At 43.9% G+C, this 22484-nt stretch overlaps 1 long non-coding RNA gene across 1 annotated transcript in view; it reads right to left on the bottom strand.

The window, feature by feature from the left end:
- LOC137621156 (uncharacterized) overlaps positions 1-22484 on the bottom strand; it is a 33818-nt gene that overhangs the window by 10907 nt on the left and 427 nt on the right. The gene's annotated exons all lie outside the window — the stretch shown is intronic.

The raw sequence follows: 22484 nt of genomic DNA, 5'->3' as shown, positions 1-22484 counted from the left end.
TGCCCTTCGACATTGCTTCTCCCCTGGGCTTGGGAGCTTGCAAGAGGTCCCGGACTGGGAGGACGACTGGCACGCACAGAAGTACCCTCACGCACAACACTGACACTGACACTAGCACTCGGCACCGCACTGACACTAGCACTTGGCACAGCACTGGCACTATCACCTCCCACTGCACTTTTGACCTTAAGTTCTTTGACGTCTGCCAAAAGAGACTTATGGTCACTAACCACCGATTCCACTTTGTCACCTAAAGCCTGAATGGCACGCAAAACATCGGACATATCAGGTTGAGCACAAATAGTAGGTTCGGGGGTAGCCACTACAGGGGGAGGAAAAGGTTGAGGATCATGAGGTGAGGAAAAAAGCGAAGAGCGAGAAGAACTCCTCCTAACTCTCTCTCTCTCTAACTTGGTTGAATATTTAAGGAATCGAACAAATTCAAGTTCCGAAAGTCCGGCGCATTCCTCACATCGATCTTCTAACTGACAGGGTCTTTCCCTACAGTCAGAACAAGCGGTGTGAGGATCAACCGAGGCCTTCGGAATACGCCTATTACAAGACCTACATCGTCTATGGGGTGGGGCTTGTGAAAGGTCAGACATCTTGAATCAAAGAGCTAGTCAAGGGGGATTCCAAATCAAGCAAAAGATTGTTAACCATTAATCAAAACCAAATAAAAGCTATCTAAGCTAATAGAAAAGTTTCCAGTATAGCGAAAGCTGAAATCTTAGAGAAATACTTCACCAAAAACCGTGAACAATACTCCAAAATTATAAGCGTATCCAAGAACGTCTTGCCGGAAGCACGACAGAGGAAAAATTGAGGTGGTATCAACAAGAAGTACTGCAGTACCTGGCCACAGGTGGCGCTGGTGAGTACACCCCCTTCTAGTATAGTGATAGCTGGCGTATCCCTTCCGTAGAATTCTGTCGGGCAACGGAGTTGACAGCTACATGATTATCGGGTAAGTTTAATATTGAAAACTTTGTGATTCATTATGATACGAATAAATACCCATGTTCTTTTGAATAGGATACTAACAGTTAGGAGGGGGAGGACACTGCTACCTCCAGTACTTGAAAGAGGCCATATAGTTAAGCCTACTCTATCAGTATATGTTCTCAGTCGATGGAATGGAAGGGAGAAACAGATACTGTATCTACCACAAAAGCTACTGCTCTAAGGGGAACATTAGACAGATGGCGTTATTGCCAAGTTCCACATAAGTATCTGGTTTGTCAGTTCTATGCTCCTTACCTCCAATGAGTATACAGAGTACAAAACCAACTCCATTTCCCCTAGAATTCACCTGGTAGATTCATCTTTTCTTAGTGGCGGACACAGGATAGCAGGACAGTTGGAAGGGTAGAAAGAACAGAGAAGAGAAGATAGGCTTGCTCAATAATACATCTCCCCTCTTATTGGGTTAAAAAAACTAACTGAACATGTAATAAATTCTTTGTAGGTGGGCAATGACCAGGCCTAAAGAGAAGGTATCCAATGTCTTTGAGTAACCCTCCAGTAATAGTGGGTAGTGAAGGTATATTGCCTCTTCCATACCCGTGCCTTAAACACCTGCCCTACTGAGGCATTCTTCTTGAAGGCCAAAGTCACTCACATTCCACGTATCTCGTAAGCCCTAATACTGGGGAGGAGTCATGCCACCACTATTTTCATATGGTTTTGCGTAGACAAACCGAGATTAAATCATCACTAATTTTCTTCATGTTTGCCCCTGTGGCTATAAATAGATTCTGCATGGTTGGTCTGCAGTGCCGTTCGATTTAGGTATCTCCTGATGGGGTACAGCAGGAGGTCCTCTGCAGAATTATAAACAGATCTGAGAGGGGAGATTAAGAACAAGTCCAATCTTTTCATCCATCACTGTGGGATTCTATATTTTGGCCACAAATTCCAAGAAAAAATCTTTCCATTTTTCACAGTGCGAGACCAGGTAAGAGATCCCGTATAGCTCACAGACTCTCTTAGGGGATGCTAACACCAGTAGAAAAATAGCCTTGAGGGTTAGGTCCCTCTACAATGCTTCCCTCAAAGGCTAGAAGAGAGCTTTCCTGAAAAAAAACGATAGAACCTTCCTGACATCCCATTCCAGTATTCTTACCTGTTTGTGAAGGCAAGATTGCTCAAAACTTCCGAGTGATCTCAGATCGAGTAAAGACCCATAAATAATTAAATAGTATTAATTTGGCATACTAACATATTTGTAAGTACACTCAATTAAGTAAGGAGTCTTTTGTTGACCCAAAATAAATATTTTCTCTGAAAACAAAGGTTTTAGTGTTTGATTGTGTTTCATTACTATTACTAAGTTTTGATTATGGTAACTTTTTTTTTTTTACGACAACTAGTTTTTGATGACGATAACTGGTGGAAACAACAAAATTTGAACAAAACAATATAAATCACGTAAAATAAGACTGATACATGTATTTCAAGGTGTTTCGAATGATATGGATGACGATACCTAGCGCAAAACCCATAACTTTCCAGTTATAGTAGTCGACCTACGATGACTCAAAAACGGATTTTGAGCGAAGCGAAAAATCTATTTTTGGGTGAGATAGCCATGGCGTCCTGATGGAAGGTTCCTTTTTGGTAGCTTCCTTGGGTATAAGACTACTAAGATATTCCCAGAGAATTTAACCACAGGTTATCACAGAATTCTAACTTCTGGAGCGAGTATCTCAAAGGTTTCCCTTTAAGACATCGTAATACAACAGGGGACGCGCATGTCTGAACGCGCCACATAGCTATCTTCACCCCGAACAGAGTTAATGCTTCGGTGTGTAAGGACTGAGAATAGCTGGGAGCCGTTCCACAGCTAATCTCACTCGTGGCTACTACTGATACTCGAGACGTAAACAAACGGACGCCATTGCTCTGATGACGTCACGCCCGTCTTCATCCTGAAGCCAGTTGCTGCCCATCACCATGATACAATTGCGTAGGGTGGGAACAAACTGGACGAAGTAGTAGGGAGGGTCCATCAGGACGCCATGGCTATCTCACCCAAAAATAGATTTTTCGCTTCGCTCAAAATCCGTTTTTTGGGCTCAAGCCATGGCGTCCTGATGGAAGAGTACCAGAGAATCAATGTATCGTGGTAGATTTTCCCCCAGTATTAAGTGCCTAGGCATTGACAAAACAGCAAAGTAATCTTAGGTAAAGAACCATAGGAACGAGGTATCCTGCCCCCCTTGGTAGGAAGTTCCCATGGGCTATGCCGACGTCAAAGTGGTATTGAAGGGCTATTCATCCTGACAGAAGAACTTGAAGAACTTAGAGATGAAGCGGAATGTTTGGTATTTGTATAGGAACATTCTGAATTAGACCAGTGGTGGTTGGGCACTGTGTATAGAGTTCATCTCTTGGTTATCAGAAGTAAGTATTCGTGTAGGAACCTTACTGAGACAGGGTGAATATAATTTAGGATTAGACATCTTAAATTCTTCATAACCAAAAGAAAGGAGGAATAAATAAAACTATGACAGTATGTATTTCATAGTAAGTAGGAGCTGAAAGAGACGCATAAGTAATAAAATAGAAATTTTATTTCACAATGCAGAAATTAAATAATTTACAGCAAAAGTAAAGTTCATTTACAGTAATAATAATGTACATAGAAATAAAGGCTTGCTCTTGAATCTGAAAAGGAATTTCAGGATTAGTAGGTACTCGTTCTCGAGGAACGCAAGTCTTTAAATAACACATCATGCTCAAGGCATGCGGCACTTGTGTGACACTATGACATTTCACCTGGGATAAGAACAGTTATAAAAGCACTAAGTGTTTTTAGACATCACTATGAATCGCTCGAGGGTCAACATAGGCACCCGAAGAGTTAGAGTCCCAAGTAACTCACTGTTCTACGCAGAGTTAGGTGCAGGTTTCATAACACTACCTGCGGCTACCACAAAATGTTTGACTTCGTGCACTTGTTTCGCATAATGTTTAAAGAAAACTCGCGAGGACTTCCAGCCCGTAAAGTTTTTAAGGCTTTCAAAGTCCATGCTCTGAAAGAAGTTCAGAGAAGATGCCACTTTTCTAGGATCATGACCAGCGGGTGTACTGTTCGGATCCGCTCTGCGAATGAAGTAGGTGATTTTCGCTCTTAGTAATTGTTTCAGTGACAGGTCGCTGCCCGATGTTTCTCCTTTGAAGAGTTGGCCTCCACCAAAGTTCGAAGTTCTGCGAAGATAGACCTTGAGACTCTCTACTGGACATAGAGAGACATCCTCCTTCAGGGGGCATATTCTCCAAGGGCCCCATCTTTTGGTGGGTAATTCGTTTTTAGCGAGAAACGTCGGATCAGGGGAGAGGGTCACTTCTCCTGAATCGGTAAACAGGATGTGTCCTTCTTCTCTTGATAATGCCACTATTTCGCTGACTCGAGCTCCCGAAGCGAGAGCAAATAAAAATATAACTTTCTGAGTCAGATCCTTGAGGGGGCATGAATCATTGTCCAAGTTGGAGGCGAAATGGAGTACCTTGTCTAGTGACCAGGAGATCGGTTTCGGAGGGGGTGCTGGACGTAGGCGAGCACATGCTTTTGGTAGTTTGTTAAAGATGTCGTTGGACAGATCAATTTGGAAAGCATATAGAATTGGTCTAGCCAAGGCCGATTTGCAGGTTGAAATCGTATTGGCTGCTAATCCTTGTCCATGAAGGTGAATGAAGAAGGACATACAGAAATCAATGGTGATTTCTTTAGGATTTTTTGCCTTGACAAAGGAGACCCATTTCCTCCAGGATGATTCATATTGCCGTCTCGTGGATTCGGTCTTGTATTCCTCTAGGAAGTCTAGACTTTTCTTCGAGATCCCAAACCTCTTCTTTGCGGCAAGGGAGAGAAAATCATGAGATGAAGGTCCTTGATTTTCGATGATGAAGCGAAGACAGTCGACTTCTGTACTTGTTGAGAGAGAACTGGGCCCGGGAGAGGGATCAGCTTGGGCTGCAGCTCCAGGACCAGGGGGTACCAGTTGCTCCGGGGCCACTTGGGAGCCACTAGGGCCGCTGTCCCTTTGAAGGTTCTCAGTTTGGAGAGGACTTTCAACAGAAGGTTGGTGGGAGGGAACAGGTAGATCTTGGACCACCTGTTCCAGTCCAGTGACATGGCGTCCACCGCTTCTGCTTTGGGGTCCTCGTACGGGGCTACGTACAGAGGAAGTTGATTGTTGTCGCTCGTTGCAAAGAGATCTATCTGAAGTTCTGGGACTTGGTGAGAGATGAAGGAGAACGATCTTGCGTCTAGAGACCATTCCGACTCTATCGGGTTTGTCCGAGATAGAGCATCCGCTGTCACATTGCGGAATCCTTGTAGGTGAACTGCAGACAGGTGCCACTTCTTCTTCTCCGCCAGACGGAAGATTGGGAGAAGCACCTGATTTATCTGGGGCGATCTTGAGCCTTGGCGATTGAGACAACGAACTACCACCGAGTTGTCTAGGGTTAGACGAATGTGGATCGAGGGCGGCGGGGATAACTTCTTCAGAGTTAGAAAGACCGCCATGGCCTCCAAGATGTTTATGTGGAACGTCTTGAATAGTGGAGACCAGGTACCTTGAGCCTGTTTCAGGTGGGAGTGACCTCCCCAACCTTCCAGTGAGGCATCCGTGTGGATGTTGAGTGATGGAGGAGGGTGTTGGAGAGGAATGGACCTTTTCAGGGCCTTTTCTTCCGACCACGGCTTTAGGAGGCGTCGTAGTCTGTTTGGAAGCCGTCTCTTGAGGTCTCTTCGAGCGATGGATGCCGAGCGTCTCCAGACTCCCGCGGCATCCTTTAGCTGTGCACGAAGCACTGGGTTTGTCACTGAGGCGAATTGTAGAGAGCCTAGAACTCGTTCCTGCTGTCGTCTTGAAATGCGTTTGGATTTCAGTAGTCGCTTGACAGACCCTGCTATTTCCTTCCTTTTCTTCTGGGGGATGGAAAGGCGGTGTGACTGAAGATTCCAGTGGATTCCCAACCACTGAAACTTCTGAGCTGGAGAGAGGCGAGATTTTTTCTCGTTGATCTTGAATCCCAGGTGTTCTAAGTACTGGGTAACTTCGTTGCAAGACTTTGCACACTCTTCGGGCGATGGAGCCCAGACTAGCCAGTCGTCGAGGTAGGCCATCACCTGGACGTTTCTTAGGCGGAGCTGTTGTACTATGGCATCCGCCAGTTTTGTGAAGATCCGAGGGGCCACATTGAGGCCGAATGGCATGGCCCGGAAGGCGTAGCTTTTCCTTTGGAGTCGAAATCCTAGGTAGGAGGAAGCGTGATGGTTCATTGGAATGTGCCAGTAGGCATCCGCCAGGTCTATAGAGACCGTGTAGGAACCTTGAGGCAGAAGGGTCCTTATTTGTTGAAGCGTCAGCATCTTGAATTTGTTGTTCTCTATGAACTTGTTGAGGGGGGATAAGTCCAGAATGACTCTGAGTTTGTCTGAGTCCTTCTTGGGAACACAAAACAGTCTCCCTTGGAACCTGGTGGACTTTACCTTCCTTATCACCTTCTTGTTCAAGAGGTCTAGAACATATTCTTCCAGAAGGGGGGTCGATTGCTGGAAGAACTGCTGGAAGATTGGGGGTGGTTGCGTCCAACTCCAGCCTAGACCGTTCTTGATGATGCTGTGTGCCCAGGGATCGAAGGTCCAACGATCCTGGAATTAGCGGAGTCTTCCTCCCACCGGAAGCACTTCATTGCTTCTGGTGTCCCGAGGACTTGTTGCCTCGGCCGCTAGCTCCCTTTCCTCCTCTACCTCTGGAGGGACGGCGAGATGCGTCTCTGCTTGCACCCCTGAACGAGCCTCTACCTTTGGCATGAAAGGTAGTGGATGGTTGCTCAAAGGCAGGGGTGAAGACCGGTGACTGTGACAACACCGGTTGGGGGACCAATTGAAAGGTCTGTTGTGGTTGGGCAACCACTTGGGAGGTAGCGGGTCCCGGAAACTGACGTCGTTGCTGACGTTGCTGGGGTTTTGGCTTCTGAGGTTTCCTCTTAGGCTGAGGTCCATCGTCCTGAGAGGGTTTCCTTTTTCTGGACATGCCCCACTTGTGGAGAAGGTTCCTATTCTCCGTGGCGGGTCTGTCAGTTATTTCCTTGACAAGGTCAGAAGGAAACAGGTGCTTTCCCCAGATGTTGGAGGAAATCAGCCTCCGGGGTTCGTGTTTCACGGTGGCACCGGCAAACACGAATTCACGACAGGCTCTTCGAGCCTTTATGAAGTGGTACAAGTCCTTCATTACTGTCAGTAAGTGGGATTTGGAGAGTACCATGTAGTGATCTGGTACTCTAGTGTCACAGGCCATCACTTCCAGTTGGACTTGATGAGAAAGAGATGCCGCAAGCCTCTCCTTCGTGTCTTGTTCCCGGCGAAGGAGGTGATCGTTGAGCTTAGGGAGGTCTTCATTAAACTGACGTCCGGCGACGTCAGGATCGAGCCTTCCCACGACGAAAGTATGCTGAACATCTTTCCAGTGTCGAGCGTCAGGGGGGGTCACGATGGAGAAGGGTCTGCACTCCTCCAGTGCAGGGCAGGGTTTCCCTTCTTCCGCCGCTTTAAGGCATGCAGCTAAGGCCTTTTCCAAGAATGGAAGAACCGCAGTGTCAGGTGCAACGTACGTAGGGTGCTTCTTGCTCAAAGCCGGAAGCTTAGAGCAGGTAAAGCCTCTACTCTTAAATGCGGAGGCTAGCATAGCCTGGGCCTTTGTGAGATCGAACACTATCTCTTCTTTAGGTTCGGTCTCTTCCTTCGAGGCAGGTTCGGAATGAAGCCGGACGTAACAGTCCGGGTAGGCCTCAAAGCTTGGGAAGAATTCCACATCTTCCAAAGGGACCGTGCCGATCTTATCACTGACAAAGATCCTGCCGGTCGCAATAACCATATGCTCTGCATACCTCCACGGGTTGGCATGAGAGCAAGCGGGGAGATCCTTGACCGAAATCTTCTTCGGCTCTCTGGATCCAATCATCGACCTGATGGACTCCTGGTTCTCCTTCAGCCTGTCGTCCATGACGGCTCTAATCAGCCGGATCAGTTCTTGAGTAGAAGAAGAAGGATCCGGAGTCGAGGAGGTAGACGGAATGGACATTTCCGTCGGTGTAGGAGTAGGAGGGGGGATGGACGAAGGAGCAGCTCCTAGCTCCGACTCGGTGTACTCCACCTTGTCTTCGTCCTCTTCGGCTCCTTGAGCCATAAGCGTCTTCTCCGTGTCTTCCGAGACGTCTGAAATCTGTTCATCATCCTCAGAATCTAAACGACACTCGTGCATGGACTGAGCCATGACCACATCAGGTTCCACCGTAATTTGGACAGTGGGGATCACATCTTTTGGTACCACTGAGTCAGGGGAGGCCTTAGGGAACAATAGGGACCTCAGTTCTTCGGTGGCCAGGTACGGTCCAGTAGCATTTTTCTGAAAGCCACGCACCCACTTGCGCAGCTTTTCACGAGAAATGTCTCTAACCTCCGCTGAAGGAGGGTTATGGAAGGCCTCAACTAGGTGGGCCTGGCAGACCGTACAATCCAGTGGATTCCAAAACTTCAAATCCCCTTTCTTGTCTGCACAAGGGGCGTGAGTCCTGCAAGCCGTATGCCCGTAAAACTGCGGGCGTTTCACAGCGCAGAAGGCGAAGTCACACTTCATCTGCTCCTCCTGTGGAAGAAAGAGAAAATGAGTATGGGGGAGTCATAAGAATGGCTCTTAAACTAAGTTAATATTAATCATTAATTTTAACTTAAAGAAGGTGTGATGCATAGAGAATGAAAACAGTAAAGGAGAACATGCTCCATGCATCTCGCCCGGCTGGTTACCATAAGCTTGGTCCCTGGATAATCCAAATGACCGAGATCATTGGATATATTTTCCTAGAATTCCAAGTATTTTGGAATTCCATGGAAAACCAAGGACAAGATTGGGATCGAATTCATTCGGTTCCCAGTTCAGAGCCAGAAGGCCTCATTTAAAGGGTAACTGCTTCTGGCAACCAGCCGTGCTAAGATGCACATAGCATGCTGGAATTAGAAGAATGCAAAGAGACAGCATGATCACTAATAGAGCAGTACTAGGTACTGATCTTAATAGCAGAAGCAGCTTATCTGTTTGCGATATAGGGCTATCATAGTCTTATGATAGCTACAGTAAGGGGGTGCAAGTATTCTTGACGCCTCCGGGGCATCCGGCAAGCCGCCGGCATGCCGGAGCTCGCTCCAGCATAGATTCTGGCATTAGGACAGACAATTTTCAAAAGTCAGTTAAATACCAGGATGGCGGCCGCCGGCACAACGGCGGCACGCCGGCAAGGAGCGGCGGCTCCGGCAGTCGGAGGATGCCAGGTTGGTGACTGGGATAAGGATGGTAAAGGCTGTATCGGGTTGCCGGCAGTATACGCCGGCACTCCGGTGATCGACCGGCAAGCGGACGACTAGATAGGAGTAGGAGAGCCGCCGGTAGTAGCCGGCGGCAGCCGGCAGTCCCTCGGTACACGGGGGGCTAGCGGCAAGGGTAGGGAAGTCACCAAGTAGGAGGCAGGTATTGCCGACAGTAGAGGCGGCAAGAGACCGGCACCCGGATAGATAGAGAGACAGGGGGGGAGGGGGGAAGGGATGCAGGAAGTACCATCAGGGTTCCAGACATCCCTCCCCCTCCCTGAGGGGGTGTACCCATGATAGAGGCAGGCTCTAACATCCATGAGCAGGGGTCACTAGGGACCGGGAGCAAGGTAGCCCAAGGGAGGGCTAGGGAACACCCAAGAGGGGGGGGGGGGAGACTCCCATATGCAGAACTATACTAGTAACTAACCTTATAGGACACTATGAAGGTATATGTACCAGAGTGGACTGCACAAGGAAGCTCGGGTAGCCCTACTCTTCCACCCTAAGGAGGAGTTGTAGGACAGGGGACAGATGAGTATAAACTAACCTAAGCATAGGCTAGGCTATACAAGAGATAGGTGGGGAGGGAGAAGAGAGAAGTCTTCCCAGGAAGGGTTTCTGTACCAGAGCGGCCACTAAGGAAAGGGAGGACACTCCCTAACCTAAGATCAGGCTGATCGGCTAAAACGGTGCAAGAGTACAGTTTCAGCATGGAACAGAGAAACCTTCCTAACCTAACCTAGAACAGGGCTAAAAGTCCTGAACTAGGAAAGGAAGAAGACATATCGCTATCGCAGGAAAGTCATAGACTATCCTAGCCATAGAGGTAGGCTAGCCTAACCTCACTCTCGGACGCAGCCCTAAAGGGGGTTCATTCCTTTAGGGAGGACAGAGAGGCGATATATACTCTATTAGACAATTAATCCCTTTACTCAGAAAAGGGATCAAGGCTAAATAGAGGGAATGCCAAGGCAGGGGATGAAGGAAGCATATAGGGGTCCTAATATTAGGTTAGGCTAGAAAGAGTCACTGACTAGCCTATCCCCTATATGGTCCCTGAAGGCGAAAAACATTTGCATCACTGTCAAAAGTATTGTAAAATAATAATGCCACTATCTTCATAACTTAGTCTAGGATCACTAATAAATCATGCATGAACACTTGTATGTAGGCTCCTGGCCTGGGGGCTATAGAAGCCGACTGGTATGAGGTCAATCGATGACCGATAAAAAGCGTCTAAACACGATATAAAAGTTCCTAGCTATGAAGACTAAATAAACTAATGAATTCGATTAGTATATAATGCCGGAAACGTTGTTGTGGCTAACTAAATAAGACATGCATAACAACAACGACGCCATAAAATGGCGGGTCCGGTAGAGGCACAGCTCTGCCACAAAACATCAATTATTTCGAAAAGTAATATTTACTTTACGGCCAGAGCTTAATTAAACAATACTGGAACCTTGTACTCAACTTTCCAGAAGAAGGCGAGGCTGAAGGTAACGACATAGCGAAGATGCAAAGCGATAAAGATAACACAGGGAAAATCCGTCTAAGTAGGGCAGCTACTAAACAAAGGATGAAGACGGGCGTGACGTCATCAGAGCAATGGCGTCCGTTTGTTTACGTCTCGAGTATCAGTAGTAGCCACGAGTGAGATTAGCTGTGGAACGGCTCCCAGCTATTCTCAGTCCTTACACACCGAAGCATTAACTCTGTTCGGGGTGAAGATAGCTATGTGGCGCGTTCAGACATGCGCGTCCCCTGTTGTATTACGATGTCTTAAAGGGAAACCTTTGAGATACTCGCTCCAGAAGTTAGAATTCTGTGATAACCTGTGGTTAAATTCTCTGGGAATATCTTAGTAGTCTTATACCCAAGGAAGCTACCAAAAAGGAACCTTCCATCAGGACGCCATGGCTTGAGCCCAAAAAGATATGGATTTACACTACAGTATAGTCTATTTTTTATAGCCGTGCATATTTGCACCCACTCACAGGGGTGCCCTTTTAGCTCGGAAAGGTTCCTGATACCTGATTGGTCGGGAGTATTTTTGTCCGAACACCTTCATTGTTCTCGAATAATTACCAAGTAATGTGAATCGAAACTTATTTATTAACCTATATTTCTCCATCAGATATATCTTCTGTCAATAAACAATATGAAAGAATAAATATATTATAAAGAATCGTCTTGGTAAGTCTAATTTAATAACACAATCCGCCGAAGTCAACGACAGCAGCTTGTTTTCGGATGCACGCTTTGGAATTTTGTAATTTTTCATATATTTTAACGCAAATTGGGATAAATTACACTCAGCATTAGTTAAACATGTTATTATAAACTTTCTTTGAATACCAGAATTTACCAAAATCATGGAATTAATAAAACCCGATATTTGTGAAAACTTATGGGGAGGTAAAAGAACAGCCTGTAGCGGCCTGGCGGGAAAACGATCCCTTCTGACTTGCAGACTCAGTTTTTTTTTTCTTTCGTAATATAGTTCGGCCTATTCCTTTCAGTTTAAATAGTCTTGCATTGTCTCTCTTCGTATTATTTTGCTTAGTATTTTCCAACATTCCTGTTCCTCACATGATATATATCTATTTTCCCCGATATCCCTTATTTCATATAGGCCTATGTGATATCCGCACTACGATTCCTTATGTTTTGTACCTCACGTCAGTAAGTATGTAAATAATAATAACAACATAAATTTTATGCTGTGTAGAAAGTATAACCTATTCTGTAAACCTGAAATTGAGCATAGTATTTTTTCTTTATTCCCGCCTCTACACTATTTTAATGAGACTAGCACGCGCTTCCCATCAAGCCATCACTTTCGACAGAGGATAAGAAATAAGGAATCGTATGTATTGCGGATATCTCATTTATGAAAGAAGTGATATCGGGAAAATAAATAGATTTTAGGTGAGGAACAAGAATGTGGGAAAATAATAAGCAAAATAATACGAAGAGAGACAATGCAAGACTATTTAAACTGAAAGGAATAGGCCGAACTATATTACGAAAGAAAAAAAAAAACTGAGTCTACAAATCAGAAGGGATCGTTTTCCCGCCAGGCCGCTACAGGCTGTTCTTTTACCTCCCCATAAGTTTTCACAAATATCGGGTTTTATTAATTCCATGATTTTGGTAAATTCTGGTATTCAAAGAAAGTTTATAATAACATGTTTAACTTATGCTGAGTGTAATTTATCCCAATTTGCGTTAAAATATGTGAAAAAATGTTATTTTGATAATAAAATAAATTTTTGAATGTACTTACCCGGTGATTATATAGCTGCAACTCTGTTGCCCGACAGACAACTCTACGGTAAAAACTCGCCAGCGATCGCTACACAGGTTGCGGGTGTGCCCAACAGCGCCATCTGTCGTCCAGATACCCAGTACTCAATGTAAACAAAGACTCAATTTTCTCCTCGTCCCACTACGTCTCTATTGGGGAGGAAGGGAGGGTCCTTTAATTTATAATCACCGGGTAAGTACATTCAAAAATTTATTTTATTATCAAAATAACATTTTTCAATATTTAACTTAGCCGGTGATTATATAGCTGATTCACACCCAGGGGGGTGGGTAGAGACCAGCAATATATGTTTACACTTTTATGAGCTAAGAGTTTTTATTTCATTTTAGAAGTTATCAAAATAACAAAAACAAAATAAATAGGTACCTGGTAAGGAAGTCGACTTGAACAATTTCTCTGCCTTTTAAGTACGTCTTCCTTACGGAGCCTCGCGATCCTCTTAGGACGCTGATTGACCCCTAGGATCTGAAGTATCAAGGGTTGCAACCCATACAACAGGACCTCATCAAAACCCCTAATCTAGGCGCTCTCAAGAAATGACTTTGACCACCCGCCAAATCAACCAGGATGCGAAAGGCTTCTTAGCCTTCCGGACAACCCAAAAAACAACAATAAAAACATTTCAAGAGAAAGATTAAAAGGGTATGGAATTAGGGAATTGTAGTGGTTGAGCCCTCGCCCACTACTGCACTCGCTGCTACGAATGGTCCCAGTGTGTAGCAGTTCTTGTAAAGAGACTGGACATCTTTCAAGTAAATTGACGCGAACACTGACTTGCTTCTCCAATAGGTTGCGTCCATTATACTTTGCAGAGATATATTTTGCTTAAAGGCCACGGAAGTTGTTACAGCTCTAACTTCGTGCGTCTTCACCTTAAGCAAAGTTCGGTCTTCCTCACTCAGATGTGAATGAGCTTCTCGTATTAACAATCTGATAAAGTCTGACCAAGCATTCTTTGACAAAGGCAAGGATGGTTTCTTAACTGAACACCATAAAGCTTCAGATTGGCCTTGTAAAGGTTTAGTACGCTTTAAATAGAACTTAAGAGCTCTAACAGGGCATAAGACTCTTTCTAGTTCATTGCCTACGATCTCCGATAAGCTGGGGATATCGAAAGATTTAGGCCAAGGCCGAGAAGGCAGCTCATTTTTGGCTAGAAAACCAAGTTGTAGCGAACAAGTGGCTTTTTCTGACGAAAATCCTATGTTCTTGCTGAAGGCATGAATCTCACTGACTCTTTTAGCCGAGGCTAAGCATATCAGGAAAAGTGTCTTAAGAGTGGGATCTTTCATGGAGGCTGATTGTAACGGCTCCAACCTGTCTGACATGAAGAATCTTAGTACCACGTCTAAATTCCATCCAGGGGTAGCCAAACGACGCTCCTTGGTGGTCTCAAAAGACTTAAGGAGGTCTTACAGATCTTTATGTTTGGAAAGATCTAAGCCTCTATGCCGGAAGACCGATGCCAACATGCTTCTGTAGCCCTTGATAGTGGGAGCTGAAAGGGATCGTCCTTTTCTCAGGTATAAGAGAAAAACAGCTATTTGAGCTACAGAGGTACTGGTCGAGGATACAGAAACTGACTTGCACCAGTCTCGGAAGACTTCCCACTTCGATTGGTAGATTCTAATGGAAGAAGCTCTCCTTGCTCTAGCAATCGCACTGGCTGCTTCCTTCGAAAAGCCTCTAGCTCTCGAGAGTCTTTCGATAGTCTGAAGGCAGTCAGACGAAGAGCGTGGAGGCTTTGGAGTACCTTCTTTACGTGTGGCTGACGTAGAAGGTCTACCCTTAGAGGAAGACTACTGGGAACGTCTACTAACCATCGAAGTATCTCGGTGAACCATTCTCTCGCGGGCCAGAGGGAAGCAACTAACGTCAACCTTGTCCCTTCGTGAGAGGCGAACTTCTGCAGTACCTTGTTGACAATCTTGAACGGTGGGAATGCATAGAGATCCAGATGTGACCAATCTAGGAGGAAAGCATCTATATGTATTGCTGCTGGGTCCGGGACTGGAGAGCAATAGATTGGAAGCCTCTTGGTCAGCGAGGTTGCAAAGAGATCTATGGATGGTTTTACCCCAAGTGGCCCAAAGTCTCTTGCACACATCCTTGTGGAGGGTCCATTCGGTTGGAATTACTTGCCCTTTCCGACTGAGACAATCTGCTATGACGTTCAAGTCGCCTTGGATGAACCTCGTTATTAGGGAGATGTCTTGACCTTTTGACCAGATGAGCAGGTCCCTTGTGATCTCGTACAACGTCAGTGAGTGGGTACCTCCTTGTTTGGAGAAGTACGCCAAGGCCGTGGTGATGTCCGAGTTAACTTCCACCACTTTGCCTCGAAGGAGAGACTTGAAGCTTTTCAAGGCCAGATGTACTGCCAACAGCTCCTTGCAGTTGATATGCATGCTCCTCTGACTCGAGTTCCACAGTCCTGAGCATTCCCGACCGTCTAGTGTCGCGCCCCAGCCCACGTCCGATGCGTCCGAGAAGAGAACGTGGTTGGGAGTCTGAACAGCCAGGGGAAGACCATCTCTTAGGTTGATATTGTCCTTCCACCAAGTCAGACAAGACTTTATCTTTTCGGAAACCGGGATCGAGACCGCTTCTAGCGTCTTGTCCTTTTTCCAGTGAAAAGCTAGATGGTATTGAAGAGGACGGAGGTGTAGTCTTCCTAGTGACACAAATTGTTCCACGGATGACAGCGTCCCTACCAGACTCATCCACAGCCTGACTGAGCAGCGTTCCTTCTTCAGCATCTTCTGGATGGATAGCAGGGCTTGATCTATTCTGGGGGCTGATCGTCTTGTTGTTCAGCAACGTCCTCATCAGAGGGTTCCTCATCCGAAAACAGATGAGGAAACGGCAACGGAGTGGGCAACGTCTGGCTCGCTGAGTCCGGTCGCACTGGTGGATGCGTGACGGAGCCGGACGCAACATCATGGAACTGCTGCACAGTCTGTGAACTGTCAACAACCATGGGTGCGCGAGGAAGCACAGCGTCAACCCGAGACTGTCTAGACCGTCTGGGTTGTGCAGTCAACACCCTACCGGGTTGCTGAGGTTGACGCACTGCGTCAAAACAAGTCACCTCTGCTGGTTGTTGAACGTCCTGAACGTCAACAACCACCTCCGAGCATCGCTTAACGTCAACGTGCGGCTGGCAACCCACACTGGGTCGCATCGGTGGAGGAACCACCTCAACTGGCAGACGCGAGTAGGTTACCTCAGCGTCAACAGGGCGCACAACCGACCGGTTGGAAGGTTGTTGGCCAGAAGGTTCGGTAGCAACCTTCTCCGCATTAAAGTCCTCTATCAAGGACGCAAGCTTGGACTGCATGTCTTGCAGCAAAGCCCATTTAGGGTCTACGGGAGCAGGTGTGGCAACAGACGGGGTTAGCGACTGAGGCGGTACCGTTTACCATCCCTGAAAGCCTTGTTATGCATGACATAATTGTACAGCAAAACTTCAAAGGCTCGAAAACAATTGTGAAGTTGACCTGTAAACAACTTGGAGCGTCTCCTGGTCAGGCGCCAGGGAGAGTCTACAAGAATTGAGAAGTCTATCTGGGCAGAGGCAAGAACTCCCAAGCCGAGAACTTCTCTCGTGTCATATCAGACTCTCGCTCTATAAACCAGTTTAAAAGAAGGGAAAGCAAAGGCTGTATTCCCCAAACTCCTCCTGGAGAAAAACCAGTCGCCTAGCCAACGTAAAGCTCTCTAGGAGAGAGAGAGAGCACTAGCTTAAAAACAACAGCTTCGAAGTAGCTAGGCCTAGTGTAAGCTCTGACGTTTAGGCAAACGAGGAGCAGCAGCTACAAAAAGATCCGGACAAAGATCCTTAAAAAAATCATCATGATTTAATTAAAGTCCATAGGAGGCTAAGCAGCTTTAGGCTCCTCTCTATCTGACAGAGTCCTCAAGGGAATATCAGTAGGAGGGGGAACAGCAACTTCCTCATCTACAGGAACCTTGTCCGATAAAAGCTGAGTCTCAAGCAAGGGAGAGACCTACCGTGGTGGCAATGCTTTACAAGCAGAGTCCACACTCACTGGTGCATTAGTAGCGGACCAGAACGCAACGTCATGTAACTGCTTGACAGTCTGTGAACTGTCAACAACTGAACTGTCAACCACAACAGGTGCGTGAGGACGCACAGCGTCCACTCGAGACTGCTTTGACTGCCTAGACTGAGCAGTCAAAACAACTCTAGAATGCGGAGGTTGACGCACAGCGTCAAAACAAGTCAACTCCGATTGTTAGTGAACGTCTTGAACGTCAACAGGAGCATCAGCAAGTGGCCTAACGTCCAAATGCGGCTTAAAAACCACACGAGACCGCATCGAGTGTGATTCTAAACAACCTGACTGACGTGACTAAGCTACGCCAACGTCAACAGTAAGCACAAAGGAACGTTAGGTTGGCTGAAAGCCAGGATATTAATGAGATAAACGGCTAGACTCAACGGACTAATCGGCAGAATAGTCTTCCATAAGGGAGGCAAGCATATACTGCATGTCTTGCCATACAACCCATTAAGGATCAACGGAAATGGTTGTGGTAAGAGACGAGGGTAACGTCTGTGACCGCAACACTTTGCCTACAAAAAAAGACTCTCGGAGTCTGTGTTACGTTTTTGTTAGGCGGCGAGCAGTTATCCGATGACTGCATAGGGTCAGAGCTGTCCTAATGGTTGTAACCAGGACGCTGGACCTGTCCTGAAAGGACTGACTTTCGCTTAAGGGCTTCGAAACCTTGTGACAGGTTTCTTATGCGAAAAGCCTTCGGATGACGAGGAGAAACAACGTCTCCCTCGTCTTATGGTAGGGGAGATCTTGGTAAGATACACCCGATACCATAGAGGGAAAACGTCTGTTCGTTGGTCAAGGCCTCTCGAACCCATAAGTCGTTTGACATTACTTCTCCCCTGGGCTTGGGAGCATGCAAGAGGTCCCGGACTAGGTGAACGACAGGCATGAACAGACGAACCCTCGGACACAACACTGTAACACTTTGCGCATATCACTTTATCACTTCGATTTTCTGTTTTGCACTTATTTCACTGAAATCGAAACTTTTACTGATTTCTACCTGAAACACGCAATTCTACCCTTCATTAAAAGGTAGTAATTGCGAAATCAGTCGTATAATGCAAGCTCATTAATACCAGCAAAAAACAGAAAACATATTTTAAGATAAAAAAATCAGTGGCTGGGAAAGAGACTAAACACTAGTTCATATAACTACGTTTTCAATCTCTCACCACACATAGCCTGGGGACGAGAATAAAAAACTAAAAACGTTTTATCCTTCCTCCCCGTACAGCGACTAGGGACGAGAGTAACTCGAGAACAACGTTCCCCGCTTGAACGGAACGTTTTCTCTCCTCTCTCTCCCTCCGTCTCTATCTCTCTCTCTCTTGATTTCGCACCTAAGAGAAGAGCCCAATTATATTTCGTCAAAAAAACATGTTATTTGACTAAAGGAAAACACTGAAAGGTTTTTCAAATAAAAAGTTCCTTTAAAATAGAATTTAAAACATTTAAGCTAAGAAAGAATGAACAAAACGTCAAAATCGATTTACTCTTACTGCAAAGTGAAACCGTGATACACTCTCTCTCTATCGTAACGATAGAGCGCATGTTGAACGTCCTGAACGTCAACAACTGCGTAGCATAAATAAACTAAACGTTAGTTCATCTTTGAAAACAGTACGAAGACTATCAAAGAAATTCTTTCATAAAATATTACATTTAAAAAGTTTTAAATCCTTAGCTCTTTAAAAGCTAATTACGATATAAAGGGCTCAACGTTGATTAACTTCGGTTTCCAAGTTAGGACCGCCTACTCTCAGGAAAGGTCTATATAAACAAAACATTAAAATTATTTTTATATGTTTATAATAAATGGAAAGTTAATCGAAGAGGCCTAATAAAGGCGGAGAGATATAAAATATATAGAAGAAAATCTATAACGTGATAAGATAATTACTAAAAGCCTAAACACACTTCCGTCTAAGGGAAGGGTCGGCCATTTAAAAGTGAAAGAAAGTCCATACTCTCTTTGTCACCATAATTAAATCTATCCAAAACGAGTTCAAGATTTAAGATGAAGATAAAACACCTGCATAGTGAAAGCTCAAAACTAGAATAAAGTACTTCACCAATTAGTTGTGAAAAAACTCCAGTTTAGCAACAGCGAGTAAGTACGTCTTGTCGATAGCTCGACAGAGAGAAAATTGAGTCTTTGTTTACATTGAGTACTGGGTATCTGGACGACAGATGGCGCTGTTGGGCACACCCGCAACCTGTGTAGCGATCGCTGGCGAGTTTTTACCGTAGAGTTGTCTGTCGGGCAACAGAGTTGCAGCTATATAATCACCGGCTAAGTTAAATATTGAAAATTACAAAATTACAAAGCGTGCATCTGAAAACAAGCTGCTATCATTGACTTCGGCGGATTGTGTTATCAAATTTAGACTTACCAAGACGATTCTTTATAATATATTTATTCTTTCATATTGTTTATTGACAGAAGATATATCTGATGGAGAAATATAGGTTAATAAATAAGTTTTGATTCACATTACTTGGTAATTATTCGAGAATAATAAAGGTGTTCGGACAAAAATACTCCCGACCAATCAGGTATCAGGAACCTTTCCGAGCTAAAAGGGAACCCCTGTGAGTGGGTGCAAATATGCACGGCTATAAAAAATAGACTATAGACATTATCAAAAACATTCAAAATACCATAAAATACAACAAGTAAGTCTTATTTTCTCCAAACCGCTCATTGTACTATACTATAATTTACCCCAAAATAATTCGGAGACTCTACTACCTATACACTACCCTAAGGTATCATATATTTACCCGGTTAATAAAAGATACATTAATTCCAAGTGAAACTGAAATTCGCTATAAGAAATTGATGTGCTGGATAGTTTGGTATTTTTCTCTGCATGACTACAGTACTGTAATGGGGGTTAGGCTATACTGTAATAACTTACATATTGATCAATTCAAAGTGAAAATCATTTCACTAAGTCCATTGTTTACTTTTGAGACACTGATGGTATGTTACTGCGTCCATTATATGTTCTTTGCATTTGCTTTCCTGTTTTTTCTATGACATAATCATAACCTGTTTTTTAACCAATTAAGAACTTCCAAATATTTCTCCTCAAGTTCCTGGATGTTGTTTTTCAAGACGCATTTTTTTCCACCTCCACTTCAGTTTCAGCATGACTACAGCCAAAAGAAAACATCTCCCAGAGAAGAGTTCAATATATTTCAAAATTTACAGTAAATTCATCTATCTCAATAACTGTTTATATATATACAGCATTGAAAATGCTGTCCACTCAGTATATAACTATTGTTGTCCATCCATCAGTGAAAATCTCTCCAAAATAATTACTTACACGATTGGCGTGCGCATCACATCCATGTACCGCTTGCTAGAACATAGGACCTGTGAGATTATGTTTATTTGCTAACAAAGCAAGCCATGGCGGAACAAAAACCGTCTGAAGGACATTAGCCTATATAAATCATAGGTAATTAGGATACTTTAATAGTGACAGATGGGGATGATGTGTGCAGCATATCCATGTACTGCTTCCCATAACAGAAGAGCAGTGAGATTATGCTTATTTACAAGGAAATCGAGGCACAGCAAAGCAAAACCCATCTGAGGGACATATCAATTATACGTAATTATGATACTTTAATTTCCTGCCATTCACATGAACCATATATTTTTCCCACTGGTTAACTTGAGTTTATTATGCATTTCCGGCATTCATATTGCTGCAAATAACACGTTTTTGGCGTATCCCCATACAAAACCAAGGTTTCTACACTGGAATCTGCCATAATTATTTAATAAGGAGAGGTAGGAAAACTTATAAATTGGTGGTTTGCTCTAATATTCACGGTCAGAAATTGATAAAACAAAAGAGAGTGAAAAGGAAAAATATATGGTACATGAATTTGGCTAAAAACTGGAGTAAAATATAATAACAATCTCCCTAGCTAATATCGTACAACTCTATAATAAAACAAATTATTTCTTTTTCCTTGACAACAGTGCATTTTCGAGAAAAGTTTCAGGGAATATAGTATAATAGAAAGAAGATTGGGTAAATAAAAAGGAGCCTTTGTATAACAATGGACAATACCTCACACGTGCATAGAGCACTACCTAACCTATACTAACCTACAAGTCGTGTCCTTACCCACTTACCTAACAGGGAGGGGGTAATATCCTTGCGAACATCCCTTGAACCGCACTACTCTTAGCAATAGGGTTGAAAATATGGGATTTATGAAGGATGGCCGTTATTGTACATAGGCCATATCCCATAAAAATACCTAACCACAACGCTAGGTGAAATTGTAAAGATTTTACTATCGTTACAGATGGAAAAACCTTTCCTAAAAAAAAAAAAAAAGTGTTTACCACTAGAAAAAAAAGTCTTTTCTTTAGAAATGACACTTATTTTCACTGCAAATAAAAAGTGAATTATCTAAGAAATAATAATGGGGTAATAGAAAGGAAAATAGAAACTTACGGTCAGTTAAATTTCTTATTCCTGATCTAGATATTAATCTTTCGCACCGTCGTTCAATTAGTTCACTATGCATGTTGTATGAGATTTTTAAAAACTCTGACTATCCTTTACATTCAGATCTCCCTGGACAATTCTATCCTGTTCGTAATACTAGGCAGGCAGTTAATTCTAATAGCCAGGCCTTCTCCATCATGAGGCTCAATACTAAAGTACACAGTATTCTAGAAGTTTTATTCCAGCTGTTCCTAAGTTGTGGAATTATCTTCCTAATCGGGTAGTTGAATCAGTAGAACTTCAAAAGTTCAAAGTTGGAGCAAATGTTTTTATGTTGACCAAGCTGACATGAGTCTTTTTATAGTTTACATATGACATATCTTTTTTAGTTGTTAATAGTTTATATATGACATATCTATTTTAATGTTGTAACTGTTTTTTGAATGATTTATTGTTAATTTGTTCTCATTTATTTATTTCCTTTCCTCACTGGGCTATTTCTCCCTATTGGAGCCCTTGGGCTTATAGCATCTTGCTTTTCCAACTAGGGTTGTAGCTTGGCTAGTAATAATAATAATAATAATAAATAAAAAGAAGCCTTTGTATAACAACGGACAAGACCCTACAAGTGCATAGAACACTACCTAACCTAAACTAACCTACAAGTCGTGTCCTTACCTACTTACCTCAACAAGGGGGTAATCCCCTTGCGAACCCCCTTGGACCGCACTATTCTTAGCAATAGGGTTGAAAATGTGGGATTTATGAGGGATGGCCGTTATTATACATAGGCTATACCCCCATGAAAATACCTAGCCATAAAGCTAGGTGAAATTATAAAGGTTTTAATATAGTTAGAGACAGAAAAAAAAGCTTTTTGAAAATTAAAACTTAATTATCTAAGAAATAATAATTGGGTTAGCATGCACAGCTCAGCATGTATTGCTTGTCAGTACATAGGAGCTTGGTGTTTTTCTTTTCCGCAAACGAAGCGAGCTCACAGCATAGCAAAAACCATTAGATTTCTAAAAAATATCCCCGATCTTAAAAGGACTAACAGGTTTTTGGCTTATTTGCTGTTGAAATGATGGTCAAATTCAGTGAAAGCACATTACTATATTTACTACCAACTAATTTTTTTTCTGTTCAAAATGTTGTTCTGTCCGTAACTATAACTGTAGATATATTACAAAGAC

The sequence above is a fragment of the Palaemon carinicauda genome, chromosome 27 (genome assembly GCF_036898095.1).
Source record: "Palaemon carinicauda isolate YSFRI2023 chromosome 27, ASM3689809v2, whole genome shotgun sequence".
NCBI lineage: Eukaryota > Metazoa > Arthropoda > Malacostraca > Decapoda > Palaemonidae > Palaemon > Palaemon carinicauda.
The sequence above is the reverse complement of the archived record's forward strand: the minus strand, read 5'-3'. Positions and strand labels throughout refer to the sequence as shown.